General features: G+C 45.0%; 1 protein-coding gene across 2 annotated transcripts in view; it reads right to left on the bottom strand.

The window, feature by feature from the left end:
- The window catches only part of LOC148522809 (regulator of G protein signaling 6), a 467,525-nt gene extending 449,492 nt beyond the window's left edge, over window positions 1-18,033 (bottom strand). For both annotated transcript variants that reach the window (XM_088473778.1, XM_088473779.1), the window contains exon 1: window positions 17,768-18,033. The gene's annotated coding sequence lies outside the window, so the exon portion shown is untranslated. The remainder of the gene's footprint in view (window positions 1-17,767) is intronic.
- Window positions 18,034-26,857: the final 8,824 nt, after the last annotated feature.

Raw genomic sequence — 26,857 nt, 5'->3', positions numbered from 1 at the left:
CGATCTGTGGTCCCGTCAGCGTCTCGGGCTGTAGCCATTTTGAGGACAGATGGACGAGGTCATGCATCTGTGAACATGGAGGCTTGTCCTTATGGAACTCCCAGCGGTGGACCCGTTGGGCACGAACAAAGGTGGTGACTCCCAAGCGAGTTAGGATCTCCTCTTTTTAGTTTTTTATAGTCCTTGGCATCAGCCAGGCATAAGTCGAAATAGGCCTTTTGTGGCTCCCCAGACAAAAAATGTGCCACCAGACTTGCCCACTGCTCCTTGGGCCAACTCTCCCTTTCGGCCGTTCTTTCAAACGCGGTGAGATAGGCCTCCACATCATCGCCCGAAGTCATCTTTTGGAGGAAGTGACTGGCTCGTACGGAGTGAGTGGGGGTGGGAGGACCAGTAGCAACATCTCTGGGCCGGGCGAGCAGGTGCTGTACCACCTCTTTTATGGCCTGGCAAGTTTCCTTGATGGCGACCTGTTGTTGCCTCTGGGCTGTCTCCAAGGCCAACAGTTGCACCCTGGTGGATTCCTGCTGAGCTCTGGTAGATTCCTGCTGAAGTTTGTTTGTCTCCTGCTGAGCTGCTGTAGCTTGGAGCAAGGCCTTAATAATGTCCTCCATTTTGTCCTGGGGTGTAGGTTGGAAGCTGAACCTTGCCTCTCTGAGCATTGGCTGATGCCTCCTCTATGGGACTCCAAGGACACAGCGTTATTTCCACACTTACAAATTGGGTGTCTGTCCCTTTAATTTTTAAATGGAAAGTTTTCCTCTTGCTGCAACTTCAGTGTGTGTGGATGCCCGCATTCTCCACCATATTGTGACACAGTTAGGTTAGGGGGTCCCTCTCCTGGGTAGAGGACTCCTTCCTTACACACACACACAGCAGCAGGGAAGCAGCACACCAGTCTTTATTGTACAATGTCAGCAATAACACAAAGAAAACATAAACGTAAATCCTAGCCCTGTCGGGGCACTAACTTCACAGGTAGTTCCCTCACTACCAGAACCTGGCTGGGCCTAATGCCCTCGCCAGCAACAAAGCACAGCACAGTACTCACAGATAGGTTTTCCAAGTGTCTCTGAGCAAACTCCCTGTCTGCTCTCCCAGGTGAGACAATCAGCCCTAAACAAACTAGGCTTATATTGGCCACTCTCAGGTGGAAAACTAACAATCCTGTTACCAGGCTGCGAGAACCAAAACCTGGAGTGGTCGTGGGTGGAGCCCTCCCTCTCCTCTCACCCACAACCCCCAGGTCCCAAACCGGCTTTTCAAAAAGCCGAAACTCAAGCCTGCTACACTGCAGACTTTCTCCTGGGGGTTTAAAACACAAAAGACAGGAATCTGGGACAAATGTACCTGCCACAGACCACTTTACCAGTGATCCTATCACAATATATACACTCACATATATATACACAGTATATATATTGTGATAGGGACACTGGTAAAGTGGTCAGTGGTAGATACATTTGTCCTAGGTTTTTGACCTATGTGTTCTAAAAAACCCCAGGAGAAAGTATGCAGTGAATCAGATTTGAGTGTTGGCTTTTTGAAAAGCCGGTTTGGGACCTGGGGGTGTGGATGTGAGGAGAGGGAGGGCTCCATCCACACGCCACTCCAGGTTTTGGCCGTTTTGGCCTGTTAGCAGACTCATTAGGGTCTGCACCTGGAACTGGCTGATATAGGCTGTGTGTGATTGTAAGCTAGGTCTCTCATACCTCGGAGAGCAAGCAGACTGGCTGGCTCAGAGACACTTGGTGAAAAACTACCTGTAAGTCTTGTGCATACGCTTGTGTTGATGGTGGAGGAAGTAGGCCCCCACTATTTTTTTAGAGAGGGAACCACTTGTCTAGTTAGCGCCCAGATGGGCTAGCGTTTACTTTTATGTTTTGTTTTCCTTTTATGTTGCACACTAAAGACTGGTAGCGACCAGCTAGTACGAGACCCCAGACTGGTGTTCTATTTTCCCGGCTGCTGTGTGTGTGAAGAGGGAGTCCATCTACCCCAGGAGAGGGACCCCTAATCCGGTTGTGTTACAATATATATATATATATATATATATATATATATATACACACACACACACACTATATATATAAATACAGTATCAGGGACGTAACTAGAACTTGGCCTTAGCCAATGAGCGGCTCCTCCATGTGGGTCCCAGCCAATGAGCGGCCGCTAATGGAAGCCGCCGCTGATTGGCTGTCGGCCCGGACACTAAAGTCATAAGCGATACTGTAACACCATGCTGATGCATGTTGTTACATAGTGTCCGCCCACCTAATAGGATTTTCTGCGGAGAACATCGAGGGACAAAAGGTGAGTATTGGCTTTTTTTCCAGATAATTCCAATGGATACTTTGCGTTGAGAAGGGGACGTGAACATCTGGCAGCAGGTAAGTATGTGTGTGTATGTATATATGTAAGTAATAAAACTTTATTCTTACGGCGTGTTGTGTTTTTTTAAACATTTCTTTACATGTGAACTACACATACCAGTGGGCCCTTAATGCCCCGCATGCTGGTACTTGTAGGTCTTCAAGTACCAGCATGCGGGGGAGGCTTGCTGGGACCTTTAGTTCCACTGTAAAGACAATGTTGTTAATTCTAATTTTACACTACACCTACACTATCAAACCACCACCCACCGCCCAGGAGTGGCGGGGATAGCCCCGGGCTATCAGCCTAGGGCCGGGGTACCCTGGAGAGGGGTACACCTTTATTGGAGGGGTCCTCAACTCCCCAGGGATCCCTGGCCTGGGTTGACTAGCGGTCAGGACTGATACTGCGGCTGGGGGGCCCGGTGAAAGGGCATCCCTGGCTGTGGCATCAGCCCCCTGCTAGAAAGTGTCCAGGGCTGGTTTTAAATATATACGTGGAAACTCAGGTCATTTTTTTTCTACGTATATTTAAAGCCAGCTCTGTCCCTGCTGCCTGGTGCTGGTTCTTACAGTGTAACCCTACACATTTTTTCCCCTGTAAATTTAAGAACCAGGACAGGCTGGCAAGTCCGGGGTTGGTTAGTCTTTTGGGGGGGGACCTCACGTAATTTTTTTCACAAAATTAAATGAAAATTAACAAGAAATTAAAAAAAAAGATTTGTGTATATTTCAGGAAAAAACTTGCAGATCTGGAGGTGAGTGTTTAAAACGTCAATTTGGCAGTGAGTTTGCAGGCATCTCACCCGAGATTCTAATCTCGATTCTTGGTAAATTTGCGAGATGCATTTTTTAGGTGAAAAGTATTTCAGATTTTGGCCAATGGTGATAAGATTCGAGTTTGCTAACTCGCCCGAGTTTTACGAGTGAAATTAGAGAAATTGCTCTGTAACTTACCCGACTTTGCCTATAGTAAATTTGCGAGATGAAAAACATGCCTAAACTCACCCGAGATTGTCATCTCGACCAAACTTGATTCTTAGTAAATTTAACCCTAGTACTTACCTTTGGGATCCTGGCGGTCGGGATACTGATGCTGGTATTCTTGTGTCGGGATTCCAGCGTCATCATTCTGACCGCCGGAATCCCAGTGGTCGGGATTCTGACCACATCCCGACAAGATAGTAGTCAGTAAATCTAGCAGCAACTAGTCTATATTTTTGTGGGACCCTTAGAAACCCAGGTAAACTAATTGTCCTTTATCCACAATTAATTTACCTTTGGGGGCTCTGATTAATAATGAAAGCATAGCCTGGCAGCTGGTATTTCATGGGTGTAGGTCAATGCTGCTGCAGTGAGGTGGTGTTGACTTACTAGCCAAAATAAGTTCTTCTGTGGGAGTTATTATGAGTAGTGGCAGTATTCAATAATCTTTACTCCCATTCCTGAGTGAGAAACAGAGAAGAATAAAGAAGTTTGGCCTAGTATGTAGTCTAGAGGTTACTCAGGTCCTCATACAACACCGAACCAACACCATTTAAGTAATGCATTTAAGATTGTCAAGTAAATGGAAGGTGTCCCTTTATTTGCACCATAATCATGACAGTTCACTAAAGCAGCTTGCAATTGCAAGCTAGCAGGCCTAATTTCCACTGAGGTACTCCAGTGGCAGGGTAGGTATTGGTGACCAATGTGGGGCTATACAGACACCATTTGAGAGGCTGTAAGATCATGCTGATTCAGACATGCAGTGGGAGAGACCAACCTAGGGGTGCACAACATGACTTTCTAAGATGTTGCCGACATTCTCTTGTCTGCAGGGGCACAACAAGGAGGACAGTGTGGACAACTAATAGAAAACATACTCTGAGCAATGCAAACCTTTTCGTAAAGGGAATGAGTTAGCAATTACTTTGTGGCAGAGTAGAGATTAGAGGAAGAAAGCTGAGATGTTCAAGATTGAAAGAACAAAAGTGATTAACCCTTGGAAGGAGGAGTCACTTCACTGGTATCTACACAGTAATTATGGAAATGGTTATTTTGGAATGAATACCTGACGCAGGGATGCAAGTACAAGTGTTTTGGAGGTCTGACATTGTGGTGGCTGGCCAAAAGAGAGTAGTTAAATGCTACTCATTCTTGTGAATGGGGTCTGGACGTCTGATATGGAGCCGATGCAGCAGCAGCCTAGGCCTTATTCATGCCTAGGAGAGATTGATGTCCCAGCAGAGGATATGGGACAAGCAATGGACCCAGTGTGGATGCTGCTTCATTCATTCATTCATTACTTCTATGTTATATTATTCTCTATAATGGATGTGCAAGTTTCACAATGCATTTTTATGTTGAACCAACCTGTAATTAAACATTAAATACCCAATGAATAAGAATGCTTTGCGGATTACATTAAATCCTGTTTTCAGTCTGAGCACAGCTCACATTTAAATAATTGTTTTGCCTATGTGTGTCTATGGGGCCTATTCGTTATCCTGTATGGGGTGGTTACACATGTGGAAACGTTAGTTCCCGCATGTTTTAACAGAACCATTTATTACTAGGAAAACCAGCAAACTCCTGGTGGGAGGGTCTGGGGTTGGGAAGAGGGATCCAATCGGATCACTTCGCCACCTTGCCAATTGTGCCCTGCGGCTGTGCGGATGCATTAACTCAGGTCACGCATATGCAGAAGGCCGGATCGGTAGGGGTAAGTATCACTGCTACTCCTGTAGCAGTGTTAAAGATCACGGAGATACCTGCTTTTAAAAGAAGCCGCCCACCCAGGAGCAATACTGAATTGCTCCAGTAATTGAATATCCATAGCTGGAACTCGCGGCGAGTTGGATACTAAATCATGGGAGGCCATTTGGCCCTATTGATGAATAGGACCCTATATGTAATTATTCATGTAGCTTTATTATACACATTTAAATATAGCTGACATTATTTCATCTCCATCTAATTCTAGTTCTGAAAGGATATCCGAGTTGCGATTAGACTTCTTCACGTTTCAGAACACAGATCTTCGGACAGTAAACATCAATGTGCACTCTACTACTTAACTATTAAGATTCATTAATCATGTGTCAATCTAATAGTATATGAATAGCAATTTAACATCTGCTACAACAGAAATGCGGTTCATATTAATGCCATGCAGACAGCTCTCCTAATATATAAACTCCATATTTCTTGTTGCTTCAAAGATGCTTTACCACTTCACAGTGCAAGCAGCCAGCCCTGCAATATGCTCCACTACATTAAGATCTATTTCATAGAAAATGAAAATCTACTTCAACTTATGCATGAAAAGCATAACTTGGCAGGGAGGTTGTTCCAAACATCTTGGAGAACTAACCACAGATCTTCTGTGGATGTAGGCTTGCTCAAATCTCTCTTCATGTAATGCCAGACAGACTCGATGTTAAGATGAGGGCTCTGTGGGGGGCCATATCATCACTTCCAGGGCTCCTTATTCTTCTTTACGCTGAAGATGGTACTTAATGACATTGGCTGTATGTGTGGGGTCCTTGTCCTGATGTTATTGCATGATGATAAGTACCTGCCTGTATTTCTCAGCATTGAGGACACAATTAATACTGACCAAATCCCCAACTCCATTTGCTGAGATGCAGCCCAAACTTGCAAGGAACCTCCACCATGCTTCACTGTTGTCTGTACTGCTCTCCAGCCCTTCGGCGAACAAACTGCCTTCTGTTACAGACAAATATTTCAAATATTGACTCATCAGTCCAGAGCCCCTGCTGCCATTTTTCTGCACCACAGTTCCTATGTTTTCCTGAATTGTTGAATCGCTTGGCCTTGTTTCCATATTGAAGGTATGGCTTTTTGGGCGCAATTCTTCCATGACGACCACTTCTGGCCACACATCTTCGAGCATTAGATGGGTGTATCTGGGTCCCACTGGTTTCTGCCAGTTCTGAGCTGATGGCACTGTTGGACATCTTCTGATTTCGAAGGGAAGCATGATGTGTCTTTCATCTGATGCACTAAATTTCCTTGGCCGACCACTGCGTCTACGGTACTCAACGTTGCCCGTTTCTGTGTGCTTCTACAAAAGAGCTTGAACAGCACATCTTGAAACCCCAGTCTGCTTTGAAATCTTTGCCTGGGAGACACCTTGTTGATGCAGTATAACTACCTTGTGTCTTGTTGCTGTGCTCAGTCTTGCCATGATGTATGACCCGTGACATGAAACGGTGTCCACAACCTCACCTTTGTAGCAGAGTTTGGCTGTTGCTCACCCAGTTTTAAGCTTCCTACACAGCTGTTTTTGTTTCAGTTAATGACTGAGGACCTCATTCAGAGTCGGTCGAAGCGGCCGCACGGTCGTACGGGAAAAGGGGCCGGATATGCAAATGATTCCCTCGCAAGTTGCGTCCCTAAGTTCGGATCGGTAGCTGGCCGACCAAGGGGAGGAAGCGGCCTGAATTCAAAAATATACGCCCCCTTCTCATACGCATTGCACGTCATCTTCGGCCATATAAGGATTAATCGAGACCATCGGGAACCATCAGAACTGGTCGTAGAGCTTAAGGTTGACCATACCCTCTCTTAAACTCTACGATCATGTCAGTGTAAAATCCTCCCATGTCACATGTGCCATGACGCTACTTTGTTAATTATGCACTCCCATAAAACGCTGTTCGCATAATTAGGCACGCCTGCGTCCGGATCTCCACTCCCCCGTTTTCAAGCACCTTCCCGTTACCACCCACAAACGCCTCCATCTGTCACTCAAACTGCCGACCTGGCTGTGTTCAAGGAGAGAGAAATTTCTGATCGTAGCGGCTAGTTTTCGCACGCGCATTGCGAACATTACGCATGCGCAGTATAGCAAACATCGGTGGCGTACGACCGTGCGGCCGATTCGACCGACTCTGAATGAGGTCCTGTGTTTCAACCTACATATGAAAATGATGATCACCTGTTTGGTATGATTGGTTAATCATACACCTGACTATAATCCTACTAAATCCCTGATTTTGTGCAAGTGCACCTAGAAGAATTTATGCTGTTTTGAAGGCAAAGGGTGATCACACCAAATATTGATTTGATTTAGATTACTCTTCTGTTCATTCACTTTGCATTTTGTTAATTGATAAAAATAAACTATTAACACTTCTATTTTTGAAAGCATTCTTACTTTGCAGCATTTTTACCACCCCTGCCTAAAACATTTGGGGCGATCCGAGGCGCCCCTCGGATCTCTCCTCCTGCCCCGGATCCCTAATCGAGGCAAAACCTCACGATCCTCTTGTCAGATCACGAGGTTTTGCCTCGAGCGGCCATTTTTAAAAATGCCTTTACCTTCAATGGGCAAAGCGCTGATTGGCTGACAGAGCCATCTGTCACGGCTCTCAGCCAATCAGCGTTATGGTGTCCATTTGCGTGTAGCACGGACCCGGGAGATCCGTGCTACTTGCATCTGTGTCATTGACACTGAGCACGGATGGGTCAGTGAGACCCGTCTGTGCTGCCACGGTAAAAAAAATAAAAAATATCGTAGGCTTGCGCAAGTATAGGCTGGTGCAAATTCACACTGAGCAGCGGAACATCATCAACGCTCACTACCCACCTTCCAGCAATGTGGTGTAATAGCAAACTTTACCTGGTGTGTTCTCCAACAGTGACAACACTCTATGCTCCTCTGGCCCCTCCATCCCCCTGATCAAGCAGCAGCAGGAGGTGGCTGTGCAGCCTGTATAAATGGCCACTGAATGAATACCAGGGCTTGTAGCATAGGGAGGCTTTGTAGTCCCAGCCAAGTTTTGCCTATAGTGTTAGAGAGGCAGCACATGACCGGGACTACAGAGACCATATGCTGCGGGCCCCGGTATTCTTTTGCGACCATTTCAGCGACCCTGCTGGTGCCTCCCACACTCTTGGCGCCCAGAGGGGCAAACACTTCCAATGACTCTGGGAGTTACGCAACAAGCGGCATTGATGATGATTATGTGTAGCAAACCAAGCAACGGATGGGGGCAGGTGGACTGCAAGATGCCTAAACAGTGCATACTGATGAATATATGCATTTATTATCATGAACGCAATGTGAGAGCAAATATAGACAAATCATGTTCGCAACTAAACCAGGCCCACTGTGCTGGTGAATACAGTACTTTCACAGAGATAAAACATCACAGTAAATGTATTAGTTGTAATGCTGGGTTAATTACTACCAGAGTCTAAATTACTGTGTCTGTAGAAATAACAGTGGATAGAATGAGAGATTTTCAGTTATAGAGAGCAAATAAAGATGGTAAGGGAGTAAAAACATACATACATACAAACATGACTAAGCAAGCAGAAAGACAATATGATCAGTTTCACCTCCTAACACGTTTCTAAGAGGCCTACTTATTCATCAGTGCTATTTTAGTACCCAACTCGCTGCAAGTAGCAGCAGTGGATACTAAAACACTGGAGTAATTTAACATTGCTCCGGTGCAGAGACAGCTGAACCGAAGATCAGCTGACCCCGCAATCCCTATCACTGCTACCTTGGTAGTCTAAAGGTACCTACACACTTGATGATATTTTACACGATTCGCCCGATTTTGACGCATCAGAACAACAAATCGTGTAAAATATCTCCAAATCGTGAGTGTCCACTCACAATCATGATGCCGATGCGCGTACCCTTAACTCAGCAGTGCTAGTGCGCATATGTGAGCTGGGGTTCACGCATGCGTATGAAGAAGCCAGCTTCCAGCGGAGGGATCCAAAAAGGGACAGAGGAACCTGAAAGGATCCATTTTCACAATCCGGACCTCCTTCCTATAGAAAAGAGCGGTATCTGGGAACCAGTGCCAAGATGGCAAAGGTTCCCGCTGTCAAGCTCTGAAAAACATCTCAAGCATGATCAGTGGAAAAAGGATGCACCTGAGCTCAATTTTGAGCTTCATGGCAAAGGCTGTGAATGTTTATGTACATGTGATTTCTTAGGTTTTTTTTAATTAAATTTGCAAAAATTTCAAAAAACCTTTTTACACGTTGCCATTATGGGGTATTGTGAGTAGAATTTTGAGGACAAAAATGAATTTATTCCATTTTGGAACAAGGCTGTAACATAACAAAATGTGGAAAAAGTGAAGCACTGTAAATACTTTCCGGATGCACTGTATACTGCACCTGCAACTTGTGTTTAAAGTGCCTGGTTCTCACCATGCTATAAGATGTCATGGGATGAGTTGGAGCAGAAGCCACGTCAGTCATTAATCTGCATGATGATGATGGCGGCATCTGGATGGGAGCCAACACCACACTAGGGCGTTAAACCCTTTGTAAAAGCTCCTGGACTGATTCCAGAATTCTGATCTGTCACCATAGCCCCAACACTGCATGATCAGTCCCCTGCAGCTCCTGGAAATGATTTAAATGCCTAAAACTTATAATAATGTGACAATGCTGAAACAGTGAGAAGACTTTTTCAGCTAAATCTATTTGGCTCATTGCAATATCTGTCCAGATTTGCCGCTTTCAGACATTTGTGACTTGTTGGCCCCATTCACCAAATATTTGGAGCATAATTTATGTCCCCTGAAGATATGGACAACCTTGTCCTGTCCCAATGGGGGACATTAAATTCCCAGCATGGTGATGTAGCTCCTGGGATAAGTGCAGGGAATTATTCAATTGCCCGCATCGCACCCTACACTTAAGTCAGGAGATGCCCGGGGCTTAGTCACGCTAAACTGCATTTTCCAACTTAAGTGCCGGGCACGATGCTGTTACTGCATGTTATGCTGCACCGAGGCAGTAGTCAAGTCGGATTTTTGCCTGCACCTCAGGAGGGTGCCAGCTGAAATCCTCTAGTAGTGGATTTACAGACCGGCCAATTGAATAGCTCCGGGTACTCATCCCGAGAGCTACATCACTGTGCTGGGAATTGAATTGCCCCCAATAATGTGTCCAATAAACGGCCCTGTTCTACTTTTGTATATGGCTTGTTTTCTCCTTAGGCCGTTAGTCAAAAAATACAGAAAAATAAGATTATCTATGAAAAATATAAGATATAACACACTCACACCCCCAGGCATTAATTACTAACACCTTAGCAGTGACCAGACATACACTCTCCCCTCCTGCATTCACTACTAACACCTTAGTAGCACCCAGACACACAATCTCTCTCCCCCTGCTAACACCCCAGAAGAAGCACCCAGGCACACACTCTCTCCACCTGCATGCCTGAATTCACTGCCAACACCCCAGCAGCAGCACCCAGGCACACACTCTCTCCACCTGCATGCCTGAATTCACTGCCAACACCTCAGCAGCAGCACCCAGGCACACACTCTCTCCACCTGCATGCCTGAATTCACTGCCAACACCCCAGCAGCAGCACCCAGGCACACACTCCTCCTCCAATTAACTACCAACACCCCAGCACACAAATACTACTTGTTGTTGATTAGGGTCTTCCATTCTTGCTATTTGCTGCTCTCGCCCAGCAAAAGCAGAGGCTGCCGGGGTGAAGAGCCAACAAAGGAGGCAGAAGCCATGCATTTAACAGCAATTTTATTGTGTGTAATTAATTTTTTGCTAGTGTAGGAACTTGCAGTGATTGGGAATCCTTGATGACGGGCTGCATGCTTAAATGTTTTAATGAAATTATAAACAAAATCCCCCCGCTTTTATTTGCTAGATACAACCCGATTTGCGGACACATCCACAGTGTAACTGGGTTCCGGATGAAAGGTCAACAGTAAAAACTTCGACAAGCAATAGGTCGACACCAGATGGTCGACAGTCAATAGGTTGACCTATTGTACCTGTCGACTTACAGACACGTCGACATTTTCTGCATCGACTTTTGCACATAATTGAAGAAAAAAACAAAACACAGGTGTGGGAGCGCTAACAATATATCATAGAATGAATCTAATGGAATTTTGTAAATAGATAAATACACATTTAATAATACAAATACACAAATATGAATCAAAAAGAATTCTGTACATGAATAACGGATAAAAATAAAAAATAAATGCGCATGTTGTCCTAATGGAAAAAAAATATCATAACAGATAAAAAGACAAATACTGAATGATGAATAAAACAATAAGTCCTCGAGATGGATACAAAAGTGCTGTATGCAGCGGAGATATTGAAGCAAAAATAATCTAAGTGATAGTCCAGAATCCAAATAGCCAGATACTGTTATAAAAATAAAGCCAAGTGAACGTGCTGGATATTTCCAGTGGCTTACCCGTTCGATGCAGTTTATAATGTGGGTATTTGGTAGCAAAGGATCTGGGTGAAGTCTCTGCTCGTGAGTCTCGGCAAGGAGAGCAGCTGATTGCGGAGTCTCGTAGTGTAGATAAGCGGTGCGGCTCTGTGACACCGAGCGGCTGGTAAGTTTGCCGCTCTTGCAGCTAGCGACGTCTCGCTAAGCTGTTATTAGCAGTCTGGAGTCATCTCTTAGTTAGCCGTGGCATGTGGAGCCGAAATCAGTAAGATTTGAACAGGGCATATGTAGAGAAAAGCCACTGGTTGGTATAATAACCGCTTCTTGGGGCAAGCTTCTTAGCCGTGGTCAGTGGGACCTCTCTGTTGAAAGTCCAACGGGTACCTATGCCGGAGAACCTTGAAATCTCGTAATAATTCTTCTCCAATTTCTCTTGATCTGAGGCTCACATTTTCATACTGAAGACATTCACACAGAAAAGACTCTGCATCTCTAAGAAGACTGATAGCGTCCAGCGGTATAGCCAAACTATTGACGGTAGACCATTTGGTGTCGACCTATATAGTGTCTACCTTTTTATTGTCAATCTAATGAACCATACCCAGTGACTGAGAGCGAAATGTACTAAGCATCGCATCCGCCCTCCTGACTTCGGGTACATACCGCGGTATGTACCAAGAATATCGCAAAGGACAGCTCTCCCGATAAGAGCTGTCCTTTGCGTTGGCCCGGACAGAGTGACTTCCAGGTTTAATACCCAGAAGTCACTCTGGTCTCCTTCTGCACATGCGGGCCGCGGGGGTGATGGGAGGGATCCGATCGGATCCCTCCCAGCCTGGAGCATCTCGATAAGAAGCCCAACTCAACTGTGTCTTACAAACTAAGCAAAAACAACAAAACAAACAAAAAACCTATCTGCAAAAAACCTTCATCCTACAATTGAAAAAAAGTACAGTGCAGAGCTCATCTAGCAAACTCGCAGCGTACTGGTTAAGTTTAATATATACAGTATTAGGTCTCTAGGGGGCCTATTTATTAAAAATAAATTGTGGAATATCCCTGCAAACAGCCATTTTCAGGGGGTACTCGCAAATATTAAGGATTCCTTGAATGTACCATGGAGGGTCCCTCCATTTTCGACAGCAGAAGCAGGTCTATAGGGTTTCAATAGGGCCTGCTAGGCTGTCAGATTTACCAAGCTTTTCCCCGGCAGTTAATGCCATCTTCACATAGCATTAGCCGCTGTAGCCTATGGGCTGCACTTGGAACAAATTACCAGGAGAGGGTTCCATAACAACCCTCCCCGGCAATGGCCGCTGCACAATGAGTGGTCAGCAGACAACTCATGCGCAGTAGCGCTGCAGGGTCCCGGAAAAAGAGTGTAATAATCATATTAGTGATCATTTCACTTCTGACACTTCCAGTAACTGAGCCTCTGACTTAATTGTCATTTCTTATCACCGCTATTTGTGGCAATAAGCAGGAGCGCCGAGAGGGGGGGGAGAGAGCGGGTACTAATTACCCGGGCCCAGGCTTGCTTGAAGGGCCCGGCGGGCTCCCAGAGACCAGCGTTGCTCCCCCCCTCCCCTTTACATCACAGCAGCCCAGCACATGCTGCTGTGTGCTGGGCTGCACTGGGAGACTGCTTAGCAGCCGCAGCAGTCTCCTATGCGTGTGGGGGGAGCAATCACACTGAATGCGCCTCACACTGGCTATGCGCCGGGCAGAGGGGGCTCACAGCCCCCCTCTCCCCAGAAGCAGCTCTGCAAAAGTATTATCTTTATTTATTTATTTTGCCTAAAGGGATGTGGCCACGCCTCCAGCGATTAGGCCATGCCCCCTTTTACCTGGGCTCTTCTGGGCGCCTGGCAATAAGACATTATCACGTCTAAAACCCAATAATTGATAAATATGCCCTAAATTTGATAAGGGGAATCAACAAATGTATTATGCTGTTATTTCCAATAGAATTGAGCCTTAGCTCACCTTTCATGCTACAGATGAGAAAGCAAAATGCCTGGGGCCTTGAAAAACATAGGGAAATTGTTTAGCGCACATCACTGATAATCCATCATGCATTTCCAATATCAGATTGACGGCAACACAGAAACATAATTATAGTTTGTGCTTGATAAGTAATATGACAGAAAGCAGAGTACAGGAAGAAAAGCTTTAGGTCCCTAGGAAGCTATATTACTCATCACACAAGTACTGTATACCTGAGCATGCAGAACAATCCATAGCTCTCTCCACTTGCATCAATAAATCAATTATTTACTAGAATGTTAATTGAACATTTCTTTATTTACATACACTAAGCGCAAAGGGTGATTATAGAGTTTTGTGTTTAGATGATGACTAAGGCGTTGTCTATTTTGAACGCATATTTTGTTCTTGTTATATGTAATCTGTAATATAAATATTATAAAACAAATAAAGTGGAATAGAGCCTTGTAATTCAGGTTGTATCTCTTTAGCCGGCAGTACTTATTTCATTTGATACTAATATCTGGATGTGCAGTGTCGTATGTACTAATGTACATACGAGTGCAGGGTACGTGCTACGTGGTGGGACACTGCACATGGGCCCCCCTGTGCTTTTATACACCTCGGTGAATGTGCTTCACCTTCAAATAATCTGGTGCATTCCACACTAGGGGATTATCTACAGAGTATATATATAAAAAAAACAAAGATCATTTACAAATGTGCAGTCTGGTCAGGGCCAGATTAGGAAAAGGGCAGATAGGACTACAGCAACCAGGCCTCCACATAAAAATAGGTCCATCACCATGATAGCCACACAGCTGGCCATAAATCATCATATTAAAATTTCATTTCTATTTTCCTCACAAAATTATGCAAATTTTCTGCTTTTACATATTTAGGGAGTCATTGGGGCTGATAATGTAGAGGGTGAACACGCCCACATGGCACTGGCCACACCCACACAGCACTTATCATAGCTCCTCCACTTCTCACTATAGGACCAACAATTATTTTTGAATTCCAGGCCCACGTGGCCATTACTCGGGCCCTGACCCTGCTATATTCTTTGTGTGTGTGAATCAGGCGACTTCAAAGTGCATTTCTAACCCACATCTCGCTCTTTGGAACCTCCCTTCTAAATTCTATCTGTGGCTAGTTTTGCAGGGTAGTGGATGCTCCAAAAAAATGTGCAAGAGATAAAGCAGCATTGCTAACTAGTGTGTCACCGCATTGAACCTGACATGATCATATTTAGACCTTGGAAAAGTTGGTCTGAAATGTAATCGGGTGTCTATAAAACTAGGCTTTTAAAGGACATTTGGTCATTTTTGTACCCTGGTGTCCTCCCTGGTGAGGACCATCCCTGTTGGCTCATATGGATCTGACGTTGCAATATATACGGCAGCACATGGCCTACCAGATGAAAAGCTTTGACATATAATACAGTGGCGGATGGAGAATATGACCCTTTCCTAAAAGAAAGTGACAATTTCCAGAGTCCATTTGGTAAAACATGCATTTATTAACACCTTTTTGTCTCATCTTACACTCTAGATCAGGGGTTCCCAACCACGGTCCTCAAGGCACACTAACAGACCAGGTTTTAAGTATAGCCATAGTTGAGCACAGGTGACTTCATTAGTACCTTAGTTATTTTGATTTAACCATCTGTGCTGAAGCATGGATATCACTAAAACCAGGACTGTTAGTGTGCCTTGAGGACCGAGGTTGGGAATCACTGCTCTAGATGGTGGTAATACTATATAAGCATGTTTATGAACTTAAAACAGAAAAATATATGCTGTATTCAGTCTGATAAATGCTTATTCAAGCACTGGAATTTTCTTTCATTTGAAAAATAAAACATGGTATTTTCATTACTAGAGAGATAGTAACAGCATTATAAATAACATCAAGACATCTAAATATTCCATTCTATACACTAGGGAAATATATATTTGCAGAGATGAACCAGTGCACTGGAAAAAAACCCACAATTACATGCATTATACATGTTTATTAAAATGCTAAAATGTGAGCATGAGTGCCGTAAGATTCATGCAATTCAGTCATAATAAACCCACAGGAGCTGATAATACAAAAATAGAACCAAGCGTATGATGAATATAATGTCCAAATTGATAATGAAATATGAACATGACAGGTAGAAATATATAAATACTTGTTAATAGGCAGATTCTTGCTTTCCGCTCCATACAAACTATATAAAGCAAAGGACATTATTTGCAAATGCTTAAACGATAGATCACATTGTATCTGTTATACACAATGTGGACAGAGAAACACAGAACAGACCTAGGTTCTGGTTGACAGACTCTAGGGTCTGGTTGGTCATCTGGCCTTAGTCTTTAACTTCAGATTAAAACTGTTGTGTTTTTTAGTCCAAACTATCCAGGAACATTCGACTAAAATGGATTTTTAAATTGACGGAAATTCAACAAGGTCGACACAAACTCAAAAAAACACACACAAAAAACTGGTTATTTCAGTCTCTGTAATATGACCCTAAACAAAAAAAATGTAATCCTTGAATTTTGCATGACAACCACAACCCAACAGAGAACTTATTTTTGGTAAAATAACAAAAATAACAACACAAATTGTTGGACACAAAGTATCAGATATATAAACAAGTCTCCACCTATTAATCACACACACCACAGTGACCAAAGCAATACACCTGACACACATACAACTGGTCGCAAATTCAAAGAAACCTCAGTATGAGTAATATAGTAGTGCACTTGTTTTTGTACTGATATGACTATCTACCAAAGATAATGCTAATTCATACATTCAAATAAAAATATATTAACTATACAACATAGCAGCTGTAATATCAACACATTAAAAGCCAAAACCAAATATTAAAATCCAAATCTAGACCGGTCTATAACGCAATGCAGAGGTTTGAACAAATCAACACAAATATAAACACAGGTATATTATACTGTCCATGCATCAAGATAACAGTAACCTAAAGAAAATCATGCAAGAGACCCTACACAAACCAGCTCAGAAATATAATCTATAATAGACAGAAATAGTACACATCAGCAGACCAACAACATCACAAAAACCTCTCAGTAACCTAAACATATAAATTTCAGTCCAACACAAACCTTGCATGATCATTTACACAAGCCTTCGTGGATATAGAGGGCGAGCCTGTTACAATATGGCACTACTTTAGCACACCAAACAGTAGCCAGTTAACATAAATCAGTGAAGTACCCCCCGACCCCCACCCCCTGTAATTTTACCTGAAATGTACCTGTTCGTCAGTTATCTACCAATAACATTAAACAGGGTATACAATGTGCTCAATACAAAACAAATTGTGTATACTGACACATAGAAGAACCACACTCCAGGAATGTAAATCACAAAGTGTTTTAAAAACATGAACAAGCTGTAAATACAAACTGACTTTATTGTAATATATCTAAAATGATATAATAATAGGAAGATTACACTTAAAATGTGTCATTATGTCCCAAACAATCCAGATTTGTGGTAAAAACAAAAACCCCAAAACATGGAATCACATCACAAACAGCAGGTTGCTATAAGTGGTCCAATACTGTACACCCTCAGAACAGGCTCCCTTCCCACAGAAGATATTTATTCATCAATCCACTATTCTGATGCACACAATAATGTCACCTAAACACATAAACACACTAAACATCCACCCCCAAACCTCAGCCATCATCCCGACACCCATCCACACACAGTATAGTAAAGCTAAACCATTGACATAATGAAACATTCCTATATGATACTGTGGTAGATAATCCAGCAAATGCAACACATGATTGGAATGTGACCTAAAATAGCATGCATTAAAGCAAAATGACTGGGGTACAGTATAACCCCCCCCCCCAAAAAAAAAAAAATAGGACAAAGCAGCACTGTCATACCCCTGGGATGCACAAATTCCAGCACAGGCAGCACCCCCTCCTGGCATTTGTGTGGCTGCCATGGTGTTTAGGATTTGGTTGTGCTCTATATATTGGGGATGGAGGAGAAAGGGGGAGTGTGGATTAACAATGGCAGAGAAATAAAATGATAAGCACAGCGCTGCAGCCAGGAGAGAAATGCAATATGAGGAAGCTGTGATCCTGGGGTGTGATACATTGTAACCTAGTATAGGACCAGCTGGGATTACCTTAGCAACCAGAGAATCCGCTTCTCCTCCTCCTCCTCCTCCAGCTGCTTCCTCGGCTTTCTCTGATTTCCCTGTCACAGGCTGCAGGGAACCCGGTGCATGGTTCCAATGACACCTGAGGGGCAAGCCCAATACCTGCTCAGTCCGAGGAGGGTGGTGGGAAGGAAGCCTGAGGGTCCCCCGGAGACAGGTCCATCCCTGTGTGAGCTGATGAGGATGGATGGGAATAAACAGGACAAGCTGCTACTTCCCACCTCCTCCTCCTCCCGCTCCTGCTCAGAGGATGCTGCAGTAGACGGAGCGCCCCCTGACGGGGAGATGAGGTGGTGAGCCGCGGCGGGAGCGCGCATCTGGTGGGGAACGGGAACGCCCCTCATTCACCAACCACCCGAGCTCCTCTCAGTACCGGCAGCGGCAGGTGCGCCCCGCAGTGACGTCGTGTGGGTAATGCTGCTTACAGGATGGGCTGCCATCATGCTGGTACTGTACTATGAGTTTAGAGTAGATCTGCTTCATGTCACTAAATATTTTATTGATACACTGTTTAAAATAGTGCAATATTTGTGTTTTAAGTCCATTTTTGTTACAATTTTGGAGTGAGACACATGGTCAGATGGCAGCAAGGGAATGACTGCTGGTTACATTTATTTAGGCTTCCCATCAGTGGCAAACGCAGGATTTCTAGAGGGGGGTTTCCAAATGCCTGATTTTAGAGTGAATGTGGCCAGTCCATGAAGAGGGCAGAATTAGTATTCAACCAGTTTTAAATATGCGTCATACAAAGTGTATTGTGTATCATAATTCCAGCATATACAGGACCAGCGATCACAATAAGCCATTATATGTAGCAGTAGGCCATCCTTCCTGAGCTGGATGTATTTATTTTAGATGTGGGCACCATTCCAGAGCATGGGAGCAAGTCCGGGAGTCTGGAGGAGCAGCAGAAGGACCTAGCACTGCCCTGGACATATATGTACATATTGGGGTCTATAGCAGTGCATCCCTAATAGTGCATGTTTTCCAGATCTCCTAGTTGGCGCACAAGTTATTTATTACTGTCTGATACATGTTAAAAGATCCATAGGTGTTGCTAATTATTTCATTTGTGATACTGAGAAGAACATGCAACACTAGCAAAATTCTATTATATTACTCTTTCTACTGTGGTCATGTGTGTGCTGGGGAGGGGGGTTTCCAGGCAGACGGAAACCCCCCCTGCGTTTGCCTATGCCCATGTCATCCCTTTAATTCGGGACAAGCATGAATTACACCGATTCTGTGGCCGGGCTGGCTTCAAGTCTCCAGTTAATCTGCCACTGAACTTGTGTAATTCACGTGTCCCAAATTAAAGGGATGTTATGGCAAAACTACATTTAGTGCCGTATTCAATTTGATGGTGAAAAGTCTGAGGTCGGACTTATCACCATCATCGCTGGTTTATCAGGGATAAAGTATCGGGTGCGTGCCCGCTTTAGCCCCGTATTCAATTAGGATCCGGCGAAAACGGGACCCGGCGGAAAGGTAATATAGAAAAATCCAGGGAATTTTCGGGAAATGTTCTTGGCACCCCCCTAAAGTTGTCCAGACATGGATCACTATGGGCGTTCCCATTTTTTGCCTGCTGAAGGAAGTCGGGGGTTTTACTAGCCACGGCAGGTGCATAAATGCGGCTTTAGAAGAAGGGGTGAAGAATAGCATTTAGATTATTTTTTTAAAAATAATAACTATTTCCATCAAATTTGGGGTACATGAAAATGGGTGCAAGCATATTTTTAATTCTTCAAAAATACACCTGCCGCTACCACCCGCAATGAAGAAAACACCTGCCGCATACTTGGGAACCCCTCTAGAATCAATTTTGCTATTTTAGGTTTTTGTCCCCCATATCTTTTTTTTTAACCCCAAAATGAAACTTAATTTTTTTGGGGTGTCCCGATTTTTTTTAAAAACTTTTTTCTGACATACATTACTTTTAGGGGACATTCCCAGGGTTGCAGGCTATATTTTTAAAGCCTGCACCCCTAAACCCCAATTCTGCACTTTTTTCGTCACCTATTCAGTGGAGAAAAGTTATCTCCGTTTTTTTACAAAGACTTTTCGCACCGGCGAAAAGTCTTTGAAATTGAATAAGGGGATAATTAAAACAGGCGAAAATTATCGCCGATAATGGGTTTTCGCTCCAAATTGAATACGGACCATAGTCTAAAAAAAACGTGTACTTTTCTGGAAAAAAATAAGATATGTTTTCAGTGGTCTGAAATTGAGACATCTAGTTACATAGGGCGTGATTCTGAGGCACACGCAGAAGCGCAGGCAGCAGCGTATATTGGTGGTCGCCCGTCTGCGGCTTTATGCCAATGCCGCTACAAACGCCATCCCTCGTGTACATCCCTGCGGCGAATGTGCAAAGACTGAGACGCCCACTATCAGAATTGGAGATCTAGTCATTCGGATTGTTGCACCCTTAAGGTGCGTACACACTAGACAATGTGCTCACAATGCAATATCGTGAGCTATTTCCCTTAAACTCTCTTTGGCAGCTCCCCGGTTCTCCAGCACACGATATGCTGCTAAAAAGTGTCCAATCTGACTAAAGATCTATCTTGCACAAAATCTATCTATTGCACTAAATTGTGTATGAGATTGGCAAATCTTACCTGCAGTAGGCAAGATCTGAAGATGCAATGTACGACCAGCAGGTACGCACATCGACATCGTGATCATGAGTGGATACTCATGATTTGGACATATTTTGCACGATTTGACATTTCGATGCGTCGAAATCGGGCGAATCGTGTAAAATATCATCTAATATCACCTTTAAACGCCACCATCGGTCGCATCATCGAAATTTGCACCAACCCTATGGCAGGTGCAGTTTCTCCTTGTGACTATGGCCTCCTGTATCTGTGTGGTGTACGCATTTCACTGACATGCCCGCGACACTCCTATAACACGCCCACTGAACAGGCCATTTTTGTGCGCATTTCTATCCGACACCCAGGAACGCCTGTCACTTTTCTGATACTGTGCATCTCAATTGCAACAGCACCATTGTGCGTACACTCTGTGTAACCCATGCACTTTAGGGGTTTTTAGAAATCTTCACGCATGTTGCAAAACAATTGCTCAACTATGTGAACTCAGAATCAGGTCCAAGCAGTGAAAAGAATGGAGAAATGGACCAATAGATGAGTTGCCCATATCAACCAATCAGCTTCTACCTACCATTTTATAGAATGTACTTGATAAATGCTACCTCACAGCTGATTGGTTGCTATGTGAAACTTCTCTACTCACTTCAGTGTGACCAACACACCAGCTGATTAAGACAGGTCTGTAGAGGAGGAGGTACTGAGTCTGACAGAGTGCCTGACGTATCTAATGCCGATATTTATGCAGACCGAGCGATTGTTTGCCATCGCAAATGCGTGTCAGCCGCACTGTGCACGTGCAGCGTTTTTGTTGCAATTGTGTCCGCAAAGAGGATCCATTCGCAAAGTGAGTGACAGGTAATCAGCAGTTGGGGAAGTTAACAGTGGGGTGGCTAGGCAAACACCGTTTAATTGGCGTGCATAAATTAGTCATTGTGGTCGCCTATGCAGCATGAGAGCTCTCTGCGTGTCATGAAAGCTGCAGTGTTTGCGGCTGGTCAGAATTGCCGCATATGCTGCATGGCTGCCCAATTTGCATCAATGTTACCGATGTTTACACCGTTGTAAGTTGTCGGACGGATATAAGAAGGCAGCAGTGGGCGTCCCTATGCTCGGGTAAACTTTGGGAAAATTTGCATATTTTCACAGCTGTCTTGCGTTTCAAAATTGCAGATGCAATGGTATTAGCGTACATCTCTGAATCGAGACCAAAGAGTAAATATAAGAGACAGAAAGAGAAGAAGACAGGCAGGACAGAGAGCAACAGGAGAGTGACAGGGGGAAACAGCATTACGAGAGGCAGGGCGTGGCCTAATTATCATAGGCCACACCCCTTAAATGGCGTTATTTGGGGGCCTCCCACTTAGGCTGTGGGCGAGCCCAGCACTACGTCAGTAGCTGGGCTGCCACCAGCTCTTTCCCTGCACTGAAAGGATGCCTCGCGCATGTGCGCAGCATCCATTCTTCTACGGGGCCAGTCATCCGACTGCCCATGGGACACTTCGTCCCACGAATGGAACAGCGGGGCAGAGCCCGAAAAACGGGACTGTCCCGCTGAAATCGGGAATGGCTGGGAGGGGTGCGCCCTCTATGGTCGAACATGCCTCGAGCCGGCCCTACGGAGAAGGGGGTATATATAGAGTGTAGCAGGAGAAAAGTGGGGAGTAGAAATAGACAAAATAGGATAGAAAAAAGTCAAGGGGGTATATTTACTGAGAGTTTTTAGAAGTGGAGATGTTGCCCATAGCAACCAATCAGATTCTACTTAACATTTATCTAGCACCTTCTAGAAGATAATAGCTAGAATCTGATTGGTTGCTATGGGCAACATCTCCACTTCTAAAAACTCTCACTTTAGTAAATATACCCCAAGGAGTGTCAGGTAGAGAAAGAGAAACTGACAGAGTGGAAAAAGAGAGAGAGAGAGGAGGAAGAGATAGCATGGAAAGACAGATATGAAGTAAGAGAAGGAGGAGGGGGGGGCTCAGACAAAGTTGGGGACGGCTACTAGTATTTTAAAAAGCTATAATCTATCCCACATTTATTTTATTTTTTTTTGTCAAACATTCTATTTAAAATATGGCAAGATATAAAATAGCAGTCATGTATGCACATTATGTTATATAGCTGCCATAAAGGGGCCTATCCATTAGACGACTTTTTGAACGATCCGACCAAAATCATGTTCGCAGATAGGAGGTCAGTCTCCTGCACTGAATGACGTTCAGTGAACGCCGTTCAGTGCGGGCACCACATCTAGGCGACCTGAAGGACTGAACACCTAGTCGTTCAGTTTTTCAGGTCGCCTAATGGATAGGCCCCTTAACACATCAATCTGCACTTCAGAGGCACAAAAAATACAATGAGCCAAGGGCCTGATTCAGAGCCGGACGCTATTTGCGCTCGCTCGTCCAGAAAAAGGGGGTGGCTATTTAAATTAACCGTTCGCTCTTTGCGGTCTGTTCACGCCTCTATGTCTGAACGAGCGAACAAAACATGCGAACGTAATTTTGAAAAAAACGCCCCCTGGCCGCTCGCATCATACGTCATGTCCGCTATTTATTAGATTAATCGAGTACATCGGACGGCGTATGAACTGCTCGCTATTCTTGTGGTTGGTTTTTCCTACCACAATCATGCGAGCAGTTCTGATTATAAAACAACCAAGTGACGTGGTCGATGACGCTGCTTTATTAATTATGCACACCCTTAAAACGCCCGTTTTGACCTTTAAGCACGCCTGCGTTCAGATCTCCACTCCCCGTTTTCAAGCACCTTCCCCTGTTACCACCCACATACGCCTCACTCTGTCACTCAAAATAGCAGGCATTCGCTATTTAGCGAGCACACGATTTTCGGCCGCACTGACTGGTTCGCGCATACGTATTACAATCCGTACGCATGCGCAGTTGGGCGAACATCGCTCGGAACGAACGAGCGGCCGCTTACGAGCGGCTCTGAATCAGGCCCCAAGTGCATTAAACTTGCCAGGGTTAAGTGAAACAATGAGACAAAAAATTTAGTCAAATATTATTGTGGTCAGAATCTAGGCAGGAGAATCACAGCGGAATAACCCTGTAAGATGGCAGTCTTGGACATAACTAGAATACAAGGTGAACTGACGAGATATTGCATTTGGTGCAACACAGAGCAGGGTCACTCATACATAATCAGTAGAAGCACTTACTGCCCAATTGTAGCTGACAATAAGAGGGAAGCCATGATGAGCATTCATTCACTGGATAGATTGCAAGGTACAATAGGAAAATTAATATTTAAAAAAAATAAAAAAAAATTGAAATGAACCACTATAAAAATCGGTCACTGGTGTCTATGACCGTTCTCATTGCACCCTGCGAGCAAATTGGATGTGCTTGGGCATTATACAGTAGCACTGTAACCCTTTTGACATGGATATGGTTTGAAGAGGTGTCTTCAAACCAACAATATATGGTCCACTGCTCCCTCTGCAGTGCACCAATAGCAGGCACTATTACAATATTTTGCTCTGCGTGGTCTCCATGATCGCAGTGGTGCATTTGCGCACTGTGATGCATATGCCAGCAATAGCGATTCGCAAAGAATCAGGCCCATAATCTGTAGATCATCAGCAATCATATAGACAACTAGCTGGAATACCCGACATTCCTTGGTTGAAGACTGGACCCTGAAGTACACCTGCAGCCTTTATTTGCTTACATTGTCCTCGCCTATAACCCCATTCCATTGATCCTGAAAAAGACCCCACTGTTTGCTAACATACATGCAAACTGGCGTAACTTCCGTTGGTGCAAGGGGTGCGGCTGCTATGGTGCCCGAGCTTCCTCTAAGGCCTGCCGCTCCCCCTGCACCCAGTCATGCACACAAGCTGGGCCGGTCCAGTCAGGGCTGCTGTGGGGAGCCCAGGTGGACCGGTGTTGATTTGGTGCCAGGCAGACGAGAGACAGCGCCACTTGTCGTGAAGCAATCAGCACTTGTGGATCAATAGCCAATAAGTAGTGGCAGCTCCTCATTGGCTGCTAGTCCGCAAGTTCCGATTGGCTTGCGTCCGTCGCCACATTTAAATTGCATTAGCGCTGTCTGTCCATGTCTGCCGCTGCCTACCGGTGCAACAGCTGTAATTAGCTGGCGTCCTGGCCCCAAATCCACACAAGAGGCTGCTGGAGGGACACGGGGAGGTGAGTTGCTGGGGGATCATAATGTGGCATAATGTGTAAGGGGCACTACTATTGTGTGGAATAATGTGTTATTTGGGGCACTACTACTATGTGGCATAATCTGTAATGGGCATTACTGTGTGGTATAATGTATAAGGGTATTACTGTGTAGTGTAAGGGGCATTACTGCGTGACATAATGTATAAGGGGCATTACTGTGTAGTGTAAGGGGCATTACTGTGTGACATAATGTATAAGGGGCATTACTGCTGCGTGGCATAATGTGTATAAGGGGTACTACTGTGTGGCATAAACTGAATGGACTCTGAGCCTGATTCAGACCCACTCGTGAGTGCACAGCACTCACAAGCGGGTCGATGGTCCCCCACTGCGCATGCGCACGCCAAAGCCGGCTCCGGCGTGCACATGCACGAGCCCCGGCCAGCGATGGGCACTCCGTCGCTACAGGTCTCGCACCAAAGTGGGGCAGCTGTCGATGGTAATTGACAGCTTGCCCCGTTTTGGAGGCGGGCAGGGGGGGTGGCTGGGCAAACGGAGGCGTTCCTGCAGGAATGCCTGCCGTTTGTGGGCAGCCCTACTGACATCACTCGTGATATCAGTAGGTGGACTTCCTGCACTATTAGAGCAGGAAGTCCACTGGAGCTTGCGGCCACGAGACCCTACCACAAGGGTCTCGTTGCAAGACCGATGGTTGCGATGGTCTTGACCATCGGGACCATCACTTGGCCGCTTGCATAAGCTGTGGGTGGTCACCCACAGCTATGTGAGCGGCCAGGAGGCCATCTTTTAAAAAAAAAAGGGACGCCCTGATTCAGAGCGAGCGCTCTCAAAGAGCGTCCAGCTCTGAATCAGGCCCTCTGTGCGGGGGCAAATTATTGTGTTTTTTCCTCTGGGAGGGGGCCTTTTACAATCTTGCTATGTGGCCTCCAAAGTTCTAGTTACACACTTGCATGCAAACACAGAGGGCTGACTAATATATATGGTCACTTTAAGAAGGACTAACTCTGGATTTAATATGAACTTGCTCAGACTGTGAGGTTAAAAGGATACTTTTGTAGCTTTCACACAGGCTTTTGGCAGACTGTTAATTTCCACTTGAGCCAGCCTATGTAATTTAAGAGTGTCACCATTTTTACGGATTGTGTAACAGTGTGTGGCCCTGACGAAGTTCAAACCTAGGCAAAAATCTAATCCTGGCCAAACTACACACCCATGCCAAATTTGGTGGAGCTGGGTCCAAAACTCTGGCTGTGCATAAAGGACAAACAGACAGACAGAGGGGCACGCTTTCTTGTGCTTATTATATAGATAATATAAAAATATAGTTTAAAAAGACAAAAAACAATAATAGAAAGAGCTTTATCCAACAAACATATTCTGCAACTTAGTGAATTAGAATACATTTTTAGGTAGAAGTACACCTCTGCAGTAGATATAGAATTTATTATTCCACAGGTTCTCAAACTCGGGGTCTCATTCAGACCCGCTCGCGAGCGCTGTACGCTCGCAAGCGGGTCGATGTTACCCAAATGCGCATGCACACGACGGAGGTGCCTCCGTCGTGCGCATGTGCGAGACCCGGCGAGCGACGGGGAAGCCGTCGCTCGGGGTCTCGCACCAAAGGGGGCGTGCTGTCGATGGTGAGTGACAGCACGCCCCCTTTGGTGGCTGTGCCGGGGGCGTGGCTACCCAGACGGAGGCGTTCCCATGGGAACGCCTGATGTCTGGGTCCGGCCCCACTGACATCACTAGTGATGTCAGTGGGAGTGTTTTTGGCTCTGATAGAGCCAAAAGCACTCCGGGCTTGTGGCAGATGAGACCCTACCACCAGGGTCTCGTTGCAAGCCCGATGGTCGTGATGGTCTTGACCATCGCGATCATCTGTTTGGCAACTCGCATAAGCTGTGGGTGGTTACCCACAGCTATGCCAGCGGCCAGAAGGCCGCTCCATTTTAAGCTAGGCCAGCCCTGATTCAGAGCGAGCGCTCTGGTCAGAGCGTCCGGCTCTGAATCAGGCTCTCGGTCCTCAGGACCCCAAACAGTGCATGCTTTCCAGGTCTCCTCACTGAATCACAAGTGACATTATTAGCTCCACCTGTGGATCTTTTAAAATGTGTCAGTGAGTAATGAATAGAGCTGTGCACCTCTTGGGTGACCTGGAAACTGTGAACTGTGGGCCTGATTCAGAGCTGTTCGCAAAGAGCGAGCGCTCGCTCTGAATCAGGGCGGCTGCATGTTTTTTTAAAACCTGTCTACTG

The sequence above is a fragment of the Taudactylus pleione genome, unplaced genomic scaffold (assembly GCF_031769625.1).
Source record: "Taudactylus pleione unplaced genomic scaffold, aTauple2 ptg000139l, whole genome shotgun sequence".
Lineage (NCBI taxonomy): Eukaryota > Metazoa > Chordata > Amphibia > Anura > Myobatrachidae > Taudactylus > Taudactylus pleione.
Note: the sequence above shows the minus strand (reverse complement) of the source record. Positions and strands in the feature narration are given on the sequence as shown.